The sequence below is a fragment of the Haemaphysalis longicornis genome, unplaced genomic scaffold (assembly GCF_048455015.1).
Source record: "Haemaphysalis longicornis isolate Haplotype H1 unplaced genomic scaffold, Haemaphysalis longicornis Haplotype H1 scaffold_11, whole genome shotgun sequence".
NCBI lineage: Eukaryota > Metazoa > Arthropoda > Arachnida > Ixodida > Ixodidae > Haemaphysalis > Haemaphysalis longicornis.
In genome coordinates, this window is record NW_027526214.1 from 61,507,015 (window position 1) to 61,527,280 (window position 20,266).

The 20,266-nt window shown below is 45.4% G+C and overlaps 1 pseudogene; it reads left to right on the forward strand.

Annotated features, from left to right (window-relative positions):
- Nucleotides 1-196: 196 nt before the first annotated feature.
- LOC144160663 (uncharacterized) lies at nt 197-1,385 on the forward strand (annotated as a pseudogene).
- Nucleotides 1,386-20,266: the final 18,881 nt, after the last annotated feature.

Here is a 20,266-nt window from a genome sequence, read left to right on the forward strand (position 1 = left end):
ATTGTTTGACATCTTCCCCCGCATTTTAAAACTGTACCTTCACTGCGACACGCTTATACGGGAGGCTCTGGCAAGAATAGAGAACCTTCAAATGCACTAGTGTACCTGGCTATATTTGCGCGCGAGACTACAACGACTACAAGGTGGGCTCGGTGGCTGCGCCACGGAACAGTCATCTAAGCCGCTCTTGTTCGTCATGCAGGTGTATGCTACGTTCGTCATCCACGTACTCTCGTGGGCTTCACTCGTTGCCGCGACTGACGGACCAGCAGCCCACGAGCTTTTGTGGCTCGACACCAGCGCGGGTAGCCGTACCCAATGCGCTTCCAACACCAACATTCTGGCCTGTCAAGCGGCGCCCCTGCCCGAGGAAGTACGGATCCTGCAGACATCGGAACTCCCATCTTCATCGACATCAGCAGCAGCTTTATAGCGGCAACATCCCGGCTCGCCGCTCTGTGGGCTCGGTGGCTGCGCCACGGAACAGTCATCTAACCCGCTCTTGTTCGTCATGCAGGTTAGTAGACAAAGCTCTCTGTTTTCTAAACAATCAAGCAATTACTGTCTGGTACAGCTGCCGAGCCCGCAGTGTTGTGTATGCATGTCCTTCGAATGCATTGACGTCATACATTGTTTATTGCTATTACTGTCTGGGGACATTGAAGGCAATCCAGGGCCTCTTGATGATGGTGTCGTTATTCTCGATGAGCTAAAAAAAATATCTGCTGGGCAGGCTACGCTTCTCTCCGAGGTGCAAGACCTAAAAACGCAACTGCATACTACGAAAAAACTACCAGTGACCTAAGTAATAGAATAACGCAGCTCGAAAAACACTACCAAAGCCCCTCAACCGTTCAAACACAAATAACGGCGTTAGAGACCGGTGCAGGCGCCACAGCTCGTTACATTCAAACGCTGGAGGCCCGGTTTGACGATGCGGAAAACCGCTCGCGACGGAACAACCTAATACTCTATGGTCTTCCAGATACTAACCATTCTGAAACTTTCTCTAAGTAAGAAGAACTAATTATGAGCCTCTGCAGCGAACACTTAAACGTTGAAATTGACCCGAAAGAACTTGAAAGGGCATATAGGCTCGGCCATCACAAGCCTGGCCAGAACCGCACGGTCATTGTAAAATTTACATCCTTTAAAACTAAAGAAACGATCCTGTCTAACGGCAAAAAACTGAAAGGCACAACTTACTCAATAGGGCAGGATGTCTCTCGTTCGGTCCAAAATTCACGAAAACACCTCATTGCCTTCGCTAGAAGCAAATCTACCGCTTTTTCATGCCCTTACAAAACGTTGCTGCTTGGCTCAAAGCGGTACGTCTTCGACGAAATGTCACAAACCGTCAAAGAAATCACGTAGCAATCCAAAAAGCACCGCCAACCATCACACCGCCCATGCAATCGATTACGTCCAAATATTTCCACTTCCGTAATCTACACTAACGCCCGCAGTTTTCTTTCTAAGCGTGAGCAAACATCTAATCTTGTTTTGTCATCCGACAGCAGTATACTCGTTCTAACGGAAACCTGGCTGTCAAGTGACGTTACGGACAATAAAATCCTGGCTGATCTCCCGAATTTTGACGTTTTTCGGAACGACCCCAAAGTGGCTCGAGGGGGAGGTGTTTTAATCGCCACTAGCAAGTCACTATCGTGCTCAGTTGTTGATATTACATCTGACATAGAAATATTATGGCTTCGTATTCGTTCCACGCCACTAACTCTGCTGCTTGGAGTGTGCTATCGGCCCCCACGAAGCAGCCCAGATTTTCCAGAGAAACTTCACAACATATTGAATTACCTCGCTGTTAAACAACCCAACGTGCATGTCCTGCTTTTTGGAGATTTTAACTATCCCGATATTGACTGAAAAGACCAAGTCGCTTTGACAGGGAGCAGTACAGAAACAAAAGAATTCATAAATATCTGCTTGAACTTTATTCTCACCCAGCTGGTATTGGAGCCAAACCGCGTGACAAACAACTCAGCCAACATACTAGACTTGATACTAACAACGCACCCTGACAGTTTATCTTCACTTATATACCTTCGTGAAATCAGCGATCACAAGGTCATACACTCAGTCTGGAATTTCGACCAGTTGTCCCGCAAGCCTCATCCTAAAACTATCAGTCTGTATGATAAAGGAAACTACGAGGCAATAAATAACGAACTATTAAATTTCTTTCCGGACTTCGAAGAAGACTTTTGGAATAGATCAATAGAGGACAACTGGACGATTTTCAAAAACAAAACAGGGGAATTGGCAAGAAAGTACATACCGAAAACCACATTTCGCGCATCTTGTCAGAAACCATGGTTCACAAAAACCTTGAAAAAACCAGACAATAAGAAGAAACGATTATTTCGGTCTGCCAAGATAAAGCCTATAGCTCAGAATTGGGAAAAATACTACGCGGCCGAAAAAGCATATTTTCTCGCCATACGCAGCGCGAAACACTCGTTTTTTCACACAGAGTTGCCCAAGATTCTAACCAATAACCCCAGAAAATTTTGGCAAATCATTACCCCGCAGGAATCCCGCGCTGTTACATTGAAAAATGAAGCTGGCGATGATATGAGTCCTGCTGACAGCGCTGAACTGTTCAATGCTACCTTTTCATGTTTTTACCAACGAAACCCATATACCGTTTCCTGCGTTACCGAACTGTATCCTGTCTAATATGTCGCCTATCACATTTGTTCCATCGGGTGTATTGTCTGTTATCGAAAAATTTAAACTGTCTTCTTCAGCAGGTGTGGACGAAATCAATTCTAAAATTCTTAAAAATGCGAAATCTATTTCTTCAGTGATTTTTTCATTGTTATTCTCACAGTCACTTCGCACAGGACACTTACCAGACGACTGGAAGGTGGGAAGGTCACTCCGGTATTTAAATCAGGTAACAAAGACAGCCCCCTAAATTATCGCCCAATCTCTCTTACAAGCGTACCCTGTAAAATCATGGAACACGTCATCTACTCCCAAATCATTCACTTTCTTGACGCCAATAACTTCTTCCATCCTGCCCAGCACAGGTTCCGTAAGGGTTACTCTTGCGAAACCCCATTAGCCATTTTTGTCCAGGATCTGCACACAAGTCTCGATACTAACCTACCGACTGACGTAATATTTCTGGATTTCTCGAAACCGTTCGACAAGGTACCTCATAAGTGACTGCTAATGAAACTTAGGTCTTTAAATATACACCCTGATACTTTAACTTGGATTGAGGAATTTCTAACTAACCGCTCCCAGTTTGTTTCACTCGATGAAGTGCCCTCTAACCCCGTTCCAGTAACATCAGGTGTCCCACAAGGCTCCGTTCTCGGTCCCCTTCTCTTTTTAATTTACATTAATGACCTAGCTTCGTATGTCTCCTGTAGTATTCGTTTGTTTGCGGACGACTGTGTAATCTATCGCTCAATCACTAACCCGACAGACCAAACCGCTATTCAAGATGACCTTAACCACGTGCAGGAATGGTGTGACACCTGGTCTATGAAACTTAACCCCAACAAATGTAAAACAGTCTCTTTCCACCGCCGTCGCAACCCCTCTTTGTTCCCTTACGCAATCGCTAACGTCGCCCTCGAATACGTGCAATCATATAAGTATCTCGGTGTCACCCTATGCAATGATTTTAACTGGCGTCTGCATGTTACCAACATTATATCGTCTGCAAACAAATCCTTAGTTTTTCTGAAACGTCACCTTCGCAACGCCCCCCACAATGTCAAGTTACAGGCCTACAAATCCCTTATCCGCTCTAAATTGGAATATGCGTCTCCAATTTGGAACCCACACCAAGCATATCTCATCGACTCACTTGAGGCAGCTCAAAACCGTGCTACCAGCTTCATTCATTCTTCATATCCGTATAATATTAATGTGTTATCCCTCAAAAAAGAATCTGCTCTTTTAAACCTTGACGTCCACCGTCGCATTTCCAGCCTCTGCCTGTTTCAGAAAATTTTTCATAGCCCATTCCGTCATCCCTACATTATTCCACCAGCCCGCATATCACACCGCACTAGTCATCCACTTCAAGTGGCACGTCCACGTATTAGAACAACCACTTTTTCTATGTCCTTTTTTTACGGACTGCAAAAGACTGGAATGATCTTCCCCACGACGTCGTGGCCATTTCCTGTCCATCAACATTTTTCGACCAACTGTCTGCCCATCTTTCTGTATGAAAACATCTGTCAATAAAAACAAACTTTATTTGTTAACCTACCCCTTATGTAATACCCCCTCGGGGGTCTTTAAGGAAATAAACTGAAGTGAAGCGAAGTGACGCTCTGTCTTTAAGAGGGTGATGATGAGCCATCTTAGGAAACCGTTGTTGTGGGCGTTTAATGTGTACCCACGGTGATTATCTACATCGTGCACGTTATTTTTTATGCAATGCAAATATTATACTCCGGAATCTTGTCCAAAATTTAGTACTCTAGTTTAATGCAGTCACCTGCTGATGTTTTATTGGCCTGCATTCCTGCCTCTGAAATACGAATAATATATTGCTTTTCGGAAAGATAAGATATCCTTTTTTGTAGTTTTAAAAACATTCGGTAACAGAAAGAGCTCTACAGTGCTTCAATACATACAAGAATACAAGAAAAGTAAAACAAACCGCAAATTCGATAACCGTATGGTCGAAAAAAATATCTCGACGAATTAGCGACAGACAGTGTCAGCGCATATGTTCGAGTTGCCCATTATCACTTCATTGAGCTACCAAATAAATTGATCAGCGGTTTTGCAGCGTAAATGAAGCGGTATTGCAGAATTTTGTCTGGATGTGGACCCCACGTTTGCAAGGTGAAAATAGTTACACTTATGAGTGGAAATGAACAACCGTGTATGCCTGGTTTACATGCGTTGTTCCCCTATTCGCAGTTTTCCTGAAATAACAAAAACACAGCACAGCAGCCTTTCTTTGGCAACACACTATCGTCAGCTCGAACTCAAAAAAAAAAAAAACGATTCGACTACGAATCGCTGGCTCCACTTCACTCCGCCGTGTATACAGCTTATGAATGTCTCCCCATCCCATAAAAATACTTCTATACCTCAATATAAAATTACGATGACTGATATATTGTAGACTAACAAACGTTCTATTAAAAAAACTACTTCGAGTCAAATCAAGAATACGGCTGGGTCAACACAAGTACCTAAATACCAAGCATCCTCCAGTCATAGTTCAATATTTCTCTGGTGATGAATGAGTTACAATGACAGTGATAGTGTGGCGGTATGTACCAAGAGCTTCGTCTTCTACAAATCCCAATCTGCTCTCTGCCGCAAAATAGATGTAGAAGAAACACTAAAATTTGACACAAGGCTCCTGGCACCATAGTTCTAAGCACCGTAGCACCGTACTCGTCTACGTGTGGATGTTTCTTTTAAGCATATTGGCGTAGTGTATCGAGTAGCTTCAAAGGGGCTTCCTAACGTCATCGTTAAGTTTAACTCAAGGTGAGCTCGAGGTAGTGTCCTGCAGGCCACTAAAAAGAACATACTAAACACGGCGATACTTGTATTTACCACAAACGAGCCAGTGTTCATCAATGAACATCTGTGCCTTGAAAACAAAGTTTTGCTTGCCAAAAAGATAGGTGCACAGCCTGAAAAGAACTGGAAATTAGCTTGGGTTCCTGACGTCAAGATATGTAAAAATCCGAAAAATCGAAGGTTCTTCACATCACTTGCGAAGATGACCTCGTAAAAATCGTGTAGGCATACCGTAAGTCCTAATCCTTTTTTAGTGTCCAAAGCCAATTCTTTAAATAGAATAATGTTCAGGCTCAACAACTTTCTAATCAAACGAGCACGTCAATATTCTATTAAATTGTTAAAGGTACCACAAAAACCTAAATTTACTTGTCGCACAGTGTCTCAGCAGGCGCCACTATTTCAACACATTGCAATCACGGAAACGTGGCTGCAAAAAGGCGAGGAGGTAGTTGTCGATGATTATAGGTTTATCTCACAGCCAAGAGAGTTGTGAAATCACGGTGGCCGCATCGCCGTTTTTGTTCATAAAAGTTTTTCCTTCGCATACTTTCCATCAATCTCACGGACTCGTTGTTTTAAGGAAGCCTTTTTCGTATAGTTACAATTCCCCTTCATTGTTGGTATCACCTATCCACCCACCAATTCTACTGTAGCTCCTTTTCTTGGTAAACTGGAAATGATTTTCATAACGATTTCAAAAACGTACACTATTCCCGTTGAGGAAGTTGCAGATGTCAACCTTGACACTAGTCATGATGCTCATAACGATTACTTAATTTTGTTGCCGTAATTCACCTTCCAAATTGTTATAACCACCTCCATACGTGTAACTCTTGTATCTTCGTCAAATATAGGTCTTGCAATAACAAATATAGATACCGACGTTCACGCTGCCGTGTTCAATGAACCCATTGCGCATCACCTTTGCAATTTTTATGGCACCTGAAATCTTATACAAAATTAAGAAAAAAAATCAACGACCTACTAATAAGATAGAATACGCTATGCTGAAACAGAGCCTCTTGAAAATCAGTTTCGAGGATATATACCACAATGACGTCAATACTGAGTTTCCGATCCTAATGAGAATTCTTATAAACGCAGTTAATAATTGCCGTCTCGTATTGCTTACACGTTCATATAAATTATCTTTAAGGCCTTCTATGAGTGGCCACATTTTGCAATAAAAAAAAGAATTTATGGTACAAGAAATGAAACCGCCAAAAGACAAACAGTTTATATTTATGTCAGTAGGGCAACTCCGTATTAACGACGTTATGATATTCACAGAACGCAAAAGCCGTACTACTAACGATGCATCCAAGAGGCATCTGGGGATACATGCAAGATCATCACCACCCCCAACCTAACTACGCCCACTGCCGGCCAAGGTGTCTCCCATTAATATCCAATCACCCCGGTCCTGGGCTAACTGTGACAAATTTATGCCCGCAAACTTCCTGATCTCATCTACCTATGTCACTTTCTCCCGCCCTTTGCCACGCTTGCCTTCTCTGCAGATCCACTCTGCTACCCTAATGACCAACAGTTATCTTGCGTTCACTTTACAAGCCCTGCCCACGTTCATTTATTCCTATTTTTTCTACAAATATGTCATTATTGGGCATTTGTTTCCTCATCCACACGGCTCTTTTCTTATCCCTTAATGTTACACCTATCACCTTCCGTTTCAATGCTCGCTCAGTCGTCCACAATTTAATTTGAACCTTCTTAGTGAGCCTCCAAGTTTTTGCCCCTTAGGTGAGTGAGGAGAAGATGCAGCTGTCACACACTGTCTTCTTCAGAGACAATGGTAGGTTGTCATTCATTATCTGATAAGGCCTACCGAATGCACTACGCCCAACTCTAACCCTTATTATCTGCCTCATGTCTTGGATACGGGGTCACAACTTGGCCAAATTAAACATATTCGCTTACCACTTCTACTGCCTCGCCACCTACACAAAATCGCTGTGATTTCCCAAGGTTATTGAATATTACTTTAATTTTTCCGCATTAATTTTCAGGCCCATGGGTATACTCTGTCCAGTGCGGTATGCATGCTTTGCAATTCGTCTCCTGAGTTACTTAGCAATGACATTTCATCGGGAAGTTTGAGGCTACTAAGTTACTCTCCATTAACCCTTATTCCCACCTGTTCCCAATGTAATGTTCTAAATACTTCCTGTAAACATACTGTCAATACCATTTGATAGATTGTGTCTCCTTGTCTGACCCCCTCCTTTATAGGTATTTTGCTGCTCTCCTTATTGAGGATGATGGTAGTTGTGGGCCCATGGTAAATACCCTCTGGTATTTTATGTATTGTTCGTCTACGCCCTGGTTCCGCAATTCCTCAATAACTACTGAAGTTTCGACCAAGTCAAACGCTTTCTCGTAATTTATAAAGGCTACATATAAGGGTTCAGGATTCTCCGCGCTCTTCCTTATCACCCGATTATTCTTGTGCATATGGCTCTTTGTTGAATAGCCTTTACGCACATGCAAAATATGGGGAGTCATAAACGAAGTTACCGGGGCCTGTCAATCACAGCGTGTTATTCCTGACAGCGTTGACTACAGCACTCTCGAAGCATTCAACACCTTCTTTTCTGGCATAGGCAAATCTCTGGCAGAAAAACTTCCACTCTTTGTAAAGAGCTACATAGCGTCAGGCTCAGTTGGAAATATTGAAATTTCTGAAGTTGTTCACATTTTTAAAAATCTTTCAAATAACAATTCTGCTGGACTAGACAAAATTACAAAACGATTGCTAAAAGAATACGTGGATTTTTAAGGTACAATATAATGCAATATTTTTAGTCATTGTATACAGAACAAAACTTACCCATTCAAACTAAAATTGCAAAAGAAATTCCAGTTTAAAAAAACGGCTACCATTCCGATCCGTCTAGTTAAAGACAGATATCTCTCCTTAGCATTGTAAATAACATACAAAAAACTTCTACCAGACTGCATAGGTAAGTTTTTACACAAGTACATGGTTCTCAGTCCTCAGCAACATTTATTTCGGACTAAATATTATACGTGATCCGCAGTGTTGCCATTGGCCTAATCAATTAACATGGCGCTAAACAACAAAAAGCCAGAGGGAGCTTTTTTCCTTGACACACAAAAAACATTCGATAGGTAGATCATTGAATTCTCTTGCAAAAATTAAACACTACGGTCTACGTAATCAAGCAGATGAGTTAATTTGCAGTTACATGAAAGACAGGCAAGGTTTTTGTAACAAATGGAAATACTCCCACACGGCAATACCTGAACATAGTGTTACCACAGTGATCGGTTCTCGGGCTGTTGCTCTTTTCCCGTTATATTGACGGCTTTCCTCATGCATGAACCTCTTCCGAAATAATTATGTATGCCGATGATACCGCAATAATATGAAGGGCCAACAATGTTTTTGTGTTACAGACACAAGTAAACTGAGAATTGAGGGAACTTTCAATATCGTTCCTTTCTAACAGGTTAATTATTAATGCCACCAAAACGAAGTACATTATATTTAATTTCAGCGAAAATTAGTCAGTTACGAAGGTATTAAAATTAAAATTTATAAAGGGGTACTGCAACCAAAAGCCGCGTTTGTGTTCCTCGGGATTACAAAAGATAATCACTTTCACTGTGCTAGTCAAATGAATGATCTCGCTGTAAAGCTGGCTTCTGGCAGTCGCGCGCTTTTAAAAACCAGATGCTTCTTCGACAAAAGCATTCTTCGGATGACTGCATGACATCGCACGCATCAATAGTCATTTATCTTACTGCATGGAATCATGGGCCTGGATTTATGATTCTTATCCGGATTTCCTTCGGATGTTAGAAAACCGTGCCGTAAGAATAGATAATCATAATAGATAATATATAATAGATAATAGATAGAGAGATTATTTCATTTCACCGGAATCGAAACCGGGAATTGTTTGCCCAAGGGATTTAAGAGATCACACCATGCTGCGGTAAAACTAAAAAATTAGTTGTTGAGCGGGCTGTAACTGCTTTTTTTCTTTGGTGGTAAACACATTATTTGTACAAAAATATATGTGCACTGGTGAAATTTGTAAACCTAGCCTTTTTTCCTTTCATAAAACTTGTGATAGCTATCGTGTTCTTCTATTTTAATTGTAATGCTTCTTGGTGTGTCCGCAAAGTGCTGTGTCGAAAGTTTTTGATGATATGGACTTGTGTAATCCTGTTTTCTCTCACCCCATTGTTTAGGAAGAGAAAGATTGGTGTAGTGTGTATAAATGTGTGTGCTCCCTCTAACACGGAAGTGATATTTAAAGTACCTGTAATAGATTTAATTCTTATTTCCCCCTTCTGTCCATTACTTTGCTTATTTGACCCTGCAATAGCCTCCAGCTATTGGTTCAATGTCTGTTTGCAAACTTCATTTCACAAAAAAAAATGATACACACAACATACAGGGTGGCGCAAACTACACTGCCTTTTCGGTCGTTTTCCACGTTTTCTTTATTTTTTGGTGGTTGGACCTTGACCTTCATCTTACGATAGTTTGTGCAGCTTGACAACTGGTTTCTTTGACCAGGACAGTCGACTTGATTGGTTGTACCGCTCGATCTATGCGATGCTGTCGGACATCTATCGAAGCCACCGAAAAGAGAAAAACTCCCGGTGAAGCTGATATTCGATAATACTTTCTCTGCAATATCTTCCTAGCGCTGGATAGTGGTTTCTTCTTCTCGTTGAGTGTAAATGTAGCACTTCATGCATCAGTCGCATGTTTCTTGGACCTACCGAAAAAAAACCCCACTAGGATTTCGCTTCTTGGCTTCCGATGCATGCAAGACTGGTGACGAGAGCACGTGCTTCTTGTGGAAACCAGGGCTGCTGGAGGATGACGTCTCTAGAACACAATGCTCCTTTGCTTCGAACTTCATATGTAGGAACCTCAAGAGCTCATCGAGCCTTTAAGTCCAGCATATCACCTTGAAGACGTCCGTGGTGGTGGATTGCAATGATTTCTTTAGGCAGCGCCTGCAACAAAACAGACTACATCATTGCCGAGAAGTTGCTCGTTGGGACGTCCAGTAAGTTGAGGCAGCGGACATTCATCTGACCGCAGTCGTAAAGCCTACGTAGCTCCTCTTCTGGGCAGACATCACGTACGAAACCTTGAGGAGGTTTAGAAAATGCCGCTGTGTAACACGGCTCTTCTCTCCGAACCTGTCCTTCAGTAACTGGATGGCACTCTCATAACAGGCCTCCGTTGTTGGTAGCCCGGCGATTGGAGCTGGTGCTTCACCTGACAGGGAGCATCGGAGGTAATGAAAAACTGGCCAGTAGTGGTGAGGGCCTGGTTGATGTCGACTTCGCCATTGAATTGTTCTGAACTCGACTTCCACGTTGTCATGTCTTCATAAAAGGACTTGAGGGTCAGCATGCGTAAACGAGGCTAAGAGATCTCGGATGGAACCTTCTTTGGGGCCTGTGGCGTGCCAATCGCAGCCGATGGGCCTGCCTACACCATGCGGCTGACACTGAGTCCTCCAACCGGCCCGGAAGACCAGTAAGAGTCTCGAGCGTCCAATCGTTGTAGTACGCCGCAGACTCGTACTTTTGGTGAGCTCTTCGAACGGAATTGCGTCCTCGACCTGGGCATCGATCTTGGTAAGCTTCTCACGCCGCCCATGAGCTTGTACATCACCTTGCAGAGGGCCATTCGGTCAAAGAAGCCCCTCTCGATGAGTACAGAAGCCTCAAAAAATATCTTTGACGCTTGGGTTCGGTTCGCCTGGCAGCGCGTTTAGCTTTTAGCCAGTCTATCTTGGAGCTAAAGTTCCCAGCTTACTTGATCGGCTGGCAGTCAGGTCCATGCTTGTCTCACTTGGCGCGGTTCCGAGGAGGACGAAGTTGCTTTGGCGACGGTTTCCAAAAGAACCTCGTCGTTGCCGTCACTCGTTGTCCATGTCGTTGGGAGCCGCTCGATGTCACGGGTTTCGGCCCTAAATGTGCCCACCTTGTTGTTGTCTAGCGACAAGACAACGAAGACGTGGGACCTTTGGTGGAACGTTTTAAAGCCGATGACTGAGTTACAATGACAACGATAGTGAGGTGGTATGTGCCAGGAGCTTTGTCGTCTACTATTCACAACAGGGCCACTGTGAAGTTTGGGAGTAAAAGAACTCCTCAGGGATCGGTGCTCTTAATCTTCTTTATCCACGTGGCTGTAATGTCCCTTTTCAAAAGCGTGGAGAAAACAGAGGGGTTATATCGCAGCCCATACACCTGTTGTGTCACCCTATATGTGACCGGGTGTAGCGACGGACGTATATAGCTCGCTACAGCAGGCGAGTGCGGCCGCGGAAGACTACGTTGAATCGAGGCTTGGGTGGCTACCCACACAAATGACAGCTGCAAAGATACCATCCCACAAGAAGGGGACGTAAAGTCAATTGTCCCTTTTACAAGCAAGCATTTCATAGGAGGAACGAAGTGTGTCACGATTGTTCAGATATTGTTGTTGAGTGTTGGAAGAGCTATGCTTAAAACATTCCGGCTCATGTTGCCTAATGCCAACCGCCAACACAGCATACAAGCACACTCTAAAGAATTCGGTTCAAGCTTTCCCTAAAATACGATCATATACATTACCCTATGCCTGACACCTAAGGTGGATATGGAGAACAAACTATTCGCAATGATGACTGGATGGACCAAAGAAGCCCAACGTGCAAGTGCGTCGAACGAATGATTCAAATCGCTTGGCTACATACCACCGTCATTGGGCTCAAAAAATTCTGCAGAATTGCACAAACCGAACAGTTCCTTCAGAGCGACAAGCGGAGACAGTTTTTCGGTTATCTTAGCAGCAATGATAAAGCGGCACAATGAGCGAAAATTTGATAATAGAAATGTGTAGCCGCGTACACACCCTTCCACTCACGAAAAACCTGATCCATGTAAAGAGTGAGTGCCGACAGGCTACATTTGGTGTTCTGCACAAAATATTTCCATTTCTGAGGACGTGATGTAACATGGAGGTTGTCGGGTAAGCCAGCCAAGGCGTCATGGCCTTGGACGTAGTACATTGTAAGGCGATGGCACCGTGTCCGGCATTGACCAGACCGCAGAGATGGAGGATGCTGAGGAGCCAGCTAATCTCCCTCAATACTAAAGTTATATTGACCGGCTTGATGTTGGCCATAATATATGTTCTGGAGGAGCGTATCTCGCATCAGATGTTTGAAATGTAGAATCTGGGTGGAAGGTACATCGACTTGGCCAGATAAAATGCATGTGCACCGGGCTGCTCACCCAGAACCGCAAATAAATATGCACGAGAAACGGTTCGAGCAACCCTTAACAAAGACGATAACGTGGCACGCTCACTCGAAACGGCTTAAGCAGAGACTGCCTGGTGTACTTCAGGGATACAATTGATCACTCTACCAAGAAAGGTCAAAATCTCAAACCCCAGAAAGGACACTTGGCAAATGACAACCGATGGTGTTGTGACAGCTGCACGCTGATTGCTTTCTTGATCAAATGGCGTACAACCGCGGTTGCCCAGGCTCTGACCCAGCAGGGTGAGTGAACGGCGCGTCCGCTGCTCTTACTAACCGCAACAAACTTTCTCTGGAGTTTGCTAATTTTCCATCTTGTCAGTCAGCCGTTGTGTGTATAAGTGCGCTGCTGCTGCTGCTGTTCTGGATGTTAACATGAAAATTGTTTGGTATGTCTGGGCGGATGTTACCAAAGATTACATATTTGTGTAACGTTCATCCAGCCAGTATGCCTGTCACCCTCGCGACTGGTGTGACGTAATTCCGGCTAGTTTTTGTTGTATGTGTAACTCCCGTAGGTCTTCGGGGACATGTTCAAAAAGACCGGCAGCGCGCACCAAGGGAAGTACGGCGATTGAGATTGGAGCGTCTCCTGCGGATAGTATTGGACGAAATCGTAATGTGTTTAACAATAAGTCTGCTCTGCTCCTCCACTTTATGGCCAAGGTAGAAACATTCTCGGCAATAACTGAGAAGGTAAGTTTTATTGACAATGTTGCTGTTCATTGCATGATCAACTAATGCAAATCTAGAAAAGCTTGAAAAGAAATACAACAATACCAGCGCACTTCAGAAAATGGTCGGGGGTGAAAAATCTAGCTACTCACCCCTAGCCAGTAAAATGAATATCCAGCTCAACACACTTCAGCGAGACTGTCGTCTACAAAACGTTATGTTGGGGAAATTGCCAAAGAGCAGCCAGAAAACTTTCCAGAAAATGAATGAATGGGATCCAGACCTAGAACTCTCCGAACTCCCGATGACTGACTTTAATGTCCGCCATTGTTGGACGTCTTGTTCTGCAAAGTGTTATCCGTTGATTGTTCCTACCGATTAAATCACTTTGAAGCAAAAATACACTAGCAACCCGTCTCCTCCGAAGACAGCTGCGGCATCAATACAGGTGCAGTACAGCAATCTCCCATGAACAAGCACATTGTGTGGCTTCACGAATCGAACGAGACAGACCTGGTTTATCGTTTTTTTTGTTAATTTTTTTTTCAAGACAGTACCAAAGATGGCGGGTGATAGATTCCCCTTGATGATGCAGTAAATCTATTAAAGAGCTCGTAAGTATATTTCGGCACTTTTTCAGGCAGTTTTAAGTACGGAATGGCCTCTTTAAACAGTAGCGACCGTGTGATGCTGACTATACTTTCTTGTGCAACATAGCAATGTTCTAATCGTATTTTTTTCAATCTGTGAACCCTGGCAGGCTACAAAGCAAAGAATGCAAATTCACCATTTTGAAATGCTGAATAAATCATGACTTCAATGTTCTAGAATGCAGTAAAATATGGTTCCCGAGAATTTATGAGGCTGTTGAGATTTAGGGGTACCAGTGTGAGGTCAGGATAGACCATGAAACACAAGAGCTGCTTGCTCAAATAAAAGCACATTTTCATGTTACAATTCTTGAATAGTTAGGCTCCAACCAATACAATGCAAAAAGGCAAAAAACCCGACGTTTCGAAGCCGGCTCGGCTTCTTCTTCAGGGGTGACAGTGGACACGCTGCAGCTGCGTCTTATAGTCTCACATTTGCTGGCCTCGCACAAAGCTCCTCGCTGCGGCACGTAATCCGTGTGTGTACACCGAGGGGAGAGTGCCAAGCGAGCGATTAACATTCCCAGGTGTGCGTTGAATATGCCACGATTCGAGAAAAAGCCGCTTCCTCCAGTTCGTTTCCCTTTCGAGGATGGCTGTTCCGGAGAAGTCAATTTTGTGGTCGGCCACTTCGCAGTGTTCGGCGACTGCGCTGCGGACTCTATTTTGTTTCCGGACGTCGTTCTTGTGTTGTCTAATCCTCTCCGGCAGGTTTTTGGTCTCACCGATGTACGAGGCGTTGCACCCCGCGCACGGAATGCGGTAGACGACCCCGGGTTCCTTCTCTATTGTCAGACGGTCTTTGGGGTGGGGGATTAAGCGGCCTATAGTTGCCGAAGGCTTGTGGGCTATTTGTACTCCTACCCCTTTGAAAATGCGGGCCAAGGCCTCGCTTGTTCCTGGGATATACGGAACCGGCACGGGTTTCAGGGGTCCGGCGGTTGAAGTTCTTGGAGAGTTTGTCACCCTCTTCTGCTCTTTGCGGCGGGTCACGGAGTAAACGAACTTTTTCGGGTAGCCGTTTTTCTTGAGGTCCGCAAATACAAGGCTTACTTCTTTCTTACGTTCTGATTCGGACGAAGTAATTGCATCAGCTCTGTTAATTAAATACGACACAACTGAGGCTTTGTGGTTAGCGGAGTGGGCCGAATTAAAATGAAGGTAGCGGCCGGTGTGCGTAGGCTTCCTGTGAACGGAGAACACCAGGCCCCTGCCTCCTCTTGTGACTTGGGCGTCAAGAAAGGGAATGGAGCCGTCTCGTTCACAATCAACCGTGAACTGGATGGCGGGATGAACTGAATTTAGGCGTTTTTTTCAGGCTGTCAACTGCGGAGGTCTTCACTATGCAGAAGCAGTCGTCTACATACCGAAGAAAAAGTTTTGGTTTCGGCCGGAAGGAGCTCAAAACCTTCCCTTCCACGTGTTCCATCGTCAAGTTCGCCATTGTTACAGAGATGGCGGCCCCCATTGCGGTTCCAGTTTGTTTTTTGAAACTTTGCCCATTATGCGAAAAATATGTGCTGGCCAAGCAGAACTCGAGTAGGCGGCATATCTCGTCGGCAGTGAGCGGCGTCCTTTCTTTTAGGTTTGCGTCATTTTCGAGGGAAGATCGGGCCGCGGATACAGCCAGCGGTACAAGAACACTAGTGAACAATGACACGACGTCGAACGAGACCAGGCTCTCGTCTTCGTCAATGCACACCTGTGACGCAGGTTGCACGAAGTGTCTGGAGTTGCGTACATGAGTCGCGGTCTTCCCGGCGAGGGGGGCCAGGATGCGGTGCAGGAAATTTGAAAGGGCTCGGCACGGGGATGATGTGAAGTCTACGATCGCGCGAGGGGGGGGGGGCAGGCTTGTGGATCTTCGGTAATCCGTAGAAACTAGGTGCGGAGCCGTTTCGACAGATCAAGCGAAGGTATAGAATTTTTTGTTCCGGGTGGTTCTTGAAAATCGCCGCGAGTAACTTGTTCAGCTGCGTCTGCGTTTGGTTTGTGGGATCCCTCTTTAACTTCGTATACGCGTCTCCGTCCAAGAGAGCCGAAACCTTCCGGTCGTAGTCCTGACGGTCTAACACAACCGTCGAGTTGCCCTTGTGGGCAGGTAGGATGACAATGCTTTCGTCTTTTCGAAGTTCCTTGAGTGCTCGGTTTTCCTCTGCGGTCAAATTTTTTCCCATTTTAAGCGGCAATTTCGATAGGAGGCCAATCGATTTAAGTCGTATTTCATCTCGGGCGTGCGGCTGTACTTGTTGAACGGCTTCCTCTACCGCGGCAACGACCTTTGCAAGGGGGGGGGGGGGTCGTAGCCACATTGAAGCTGTGTCCTTTGGCGAGAACAGAAGTTTGCTCTTGAGTGAGTGTGCGGGATGACAGGTTGGTCACAAAACTTTGATCTTGGGCAATTTGGGGCGAGGGCCTTATCGACAAACAAGAAAGTTTCTTATCTTGCGTGATCGGGTGCTTGTCCGCAGTCGATGCCGCCACGCTGTCAGAAAACTTGTCGACGGAGGCCAGCAGTCCGGGGATGCGGTGCTCCAGTTGGCGCTTGGCAAAGAACAGGTCCAGTTCTTTCTTCCTGATGGCGGCGTTGCATTCGTGGAGGCGGGCATTGACGAGTCGATGTTCGGCTTTAGTGATAATATTCAGGCCCTCGGGGGTCGACACCGGCCGTTTCAGGCGCAGGCTCTCAGGGACGACTTTCCTTTCTTTACAGGTGCGGTTGAAGTCAAGATGAGTTTTGAAGACGGAGATTCCTTCCTTGATGCGTATGTAGCGCTTGACGAGCTGCATGCCAAGGCTTTGGCCATGACACCATGCAGCTCGTCAAGCGCTCCATACGCATCAAGGAAGGAATCTCCGTCTTGAAAACTCATCTTGACTTCAACCGCACCTGTAAAGAAAGGAAAGTCGTCCCTGAGAGCCTGCTCCTGAAACGGCCCGTGTCGACCCCCGAGGGCCTGAATATCATCACTAAAGCCGAACATCGACTCGTCAATACCCGCCTCCACGAATGCATAGCCGCCATCAGGAAGAAAGAACTGGACCTGTTCTTTGCCCAGCGCCAACTGGAGCACCGCATCCCCGGACTGCTGGCCTCCGTCGACGAGTTTGCTGACAGCGTGGCGGCATCGACTGCGGACAAGCACCGGATCACGCAAGATAAGAAACTTTCTTGTTTGTCGATAAGGCCCTCGCCCCAAATTTCCCAAGATCAAGGTTTTGTGACCAACCTGTCATCCCGCACTCTCACTCAAGAGCAAACTTCTGTTCTGGCCAAAGGACACAGCTTCAATGTGGCTATGAACCCCCCCCCCCTTGCAAAGGTCGTTGTCGCGGTAGAGGAAGCCGTTCAACAAGTACAGCCGCACGCCCGAGATGAAATAAGACTTAAATCGATTGGTCTCCTATCGAAATTGCCGCTTAAAATGGGAAAAAATTTGACCCCAGAGGAAAACCGAGCACTCCAGGAACTTCGAAAAGACGAAAGCATTGTCATCCTACCTGCCGACAAGGGCAACTCGACGGTGGTGTTAGACCGTCAGTACTACGACCGCAAGGTTTCGGCTCTCTTGTACGGAGACGCGTATACGAAGTTAAAGAGGGATCCTACAAACCAAACGCAGACGCAGCTGAACAAGTTACTTGCGGCGATTTTCAAGAACCACCCGGAACAAAAAATTCTATACCTTCGCTTGATCTGTCGAAACGGCTCCGCACCTAGTTTCTACGAATTACCGAAGATCCACAAACCTGGCGCCCCCTTCGCACGATCGTAGACTTCACATCATCCCCGCGCCGAGCCCTTTCAAATTTCCTGCACCGCATCCTCGCTCCCCTCGCCGGGAAGACCGCGACTCATGTACGCAACTCCAGACACTTCGTGCAACTTGCGTCACAGGTGTGCATTGACGAAGACGAGAGCCTGGTCTCGTTCGACGTCGTGTCATTGTTTACTAGTGTTCTGTACCGCTGGCTGTATCTGCGGCCCGAACAGCCCTCGAAAATGACGCAACCCTAAAAGAAAGGACGCCGCTCACTGCCGACTAGATATGCCACCTACTCGAGTTCTGCTTGAGCAGCACATATTTTTCGCAGAATGGGCAAATTTTCAAACAACAAACTGGAACCGCAATGGGGGCCGCCATCTCTGTAACAATGGCGAACTTGACGATGGAACACGTGGAAGGGAAGGCTTTCAGCTCCTTCCGGCCGAAACCAAAACTTTTTCTTCGGTATGTAGACGACTGCTTCTGCATAGTGAAGACCTCCGCAGTTGACAGCCTGAAAAAACGCCTAAATTCAGTTCATCCCGCCATCCAGTTCACGGTTGAATGTGAACGAGACGGCTCCATTCTCTTTCTTGACGCCCAAGTGACAAGAGGAGGCAGGGGCCTGGTGTTCTCCGTTCACAAGAAGCCTACGCACACCGGCCGCTACCTTCATTTTAATTCGGCCCACCCCGCTAACCACAAAGCCTCAGTTGTGTCGTATTTAATTAACAGAGCTGATGCAATTTGCTCGTCCGAATCAGAACGTAAGGAAGAAGTAAGCCTTGTATTTCCGGACCTCAAGAAAAACGGCTACCCGAAAAAGTTCATTCACTCCGTGACCCGCCGCAAAGAGCAGAAGAGGGTGACAAACTCTCCAAGAACTTCAACCGCCGGACCCCTGAAACGCGTGCCGGTTCCGTATATCCCAGGAACAAGCGAGGCCTTGGCCCGCATTTTCAAAGGGGTAGGAGTACAAATAGCCCACAAGCCTTCGACAACTATAGGCCGCTTAATACCCCGCCCCAAAGACCGGCTGACAATAGAGAAGGCACCCGGGGTCGTCTACCGCATTCCGTGCGCGGGGTGCAACGCCTCGTACATCGGTGAGACCAAAAACGGTCCGGAGAGGATTAGACAAAACAAGAACGACGTCCGGAAACAAAATAGAGTCCGCAGCGCAGTCGCCGAACACTGCGAAGTGGCCGATCACAAAATTGACTTCTCCGGAACGGCCATCCTCGAAAGGGAAACGAACTGGAGGAAGCGGCTTTTCCTCGAATCGTGGCATATTCAACGCACACCTGGGAATGTTAATCGCTCGCTTGGCACTCTCCCCTCGGTGTACACACACGGATTACGTGCCGCAGCGAGGGGCTTTGTGCGAGGCCAGCAAATGTGAGACTACAAGACGCAGCTGCAGCATGGCCACTGTCACCCCTGAAGAAGAAGCCGAGCCGGCTTCGAAACGTCGGGTTTTTTGCCTTTTTGCATTGTATTGCTTGGAGCCTAATTAAATCTCAGTTCATTAACTTCCCAACCAGACAGAAGTCTGTCGAAATGTTCACTTTCAATTCTTGAATACACTACTGTGAACGCAACAATCAAATCACTGTTTATAAAAACAAGTGAATTTATGGTTGCCCTTATCGAGAGAACGCCCTGATGTTTGTAGGCCCAATTTTATCGCCTATTTCGACTCGTTGAAAGGCTTTTAGGCGTTAATGTGGTCTGTTGTGCTATGATGACGTGAATTTTATTCCTCAGCTACTTGCCAATTGTGCTCGTGAAATGATTCAATGGTTCTTTTTTGTTTTCCAGACGTCGTTATTCCGTTTCCCTATTACAGAATAAAGCAAACAAGTTAACCGCTCATTCAGGTATCACCAATCTTGCTAAAATGAGAAGCCCAGAATACTAACAATAGATTTACGTGATCATTCATTCATACTTTGATTTATCAAAATACCACGCATAGTTCCCAAATTGCATGTTTAACGGCTCGTGTAATGAGAGATCACAACATTCTGCATTTCCGCAACTTCGTAACAAACGTACGCCAGTCGGAAATTTAGCCATAAATATCTTAATCAATAATACACTATATTTCAGTAACAAATATTGCAGTGTACTGCCGTGTGTTTAAAAAATAAAATGATGAAACTCAAAGAGCAAAAAAGCTATATAAGACTGTAAACCCAATAAAAATAACACAAAGGAGTGATTTTTTTATTTTACGTTCATTCTACGTAGAGATTTTAAACTACTAAGAAGTACACAATTTCAAAATACGCAAGGCGCTGAAGAA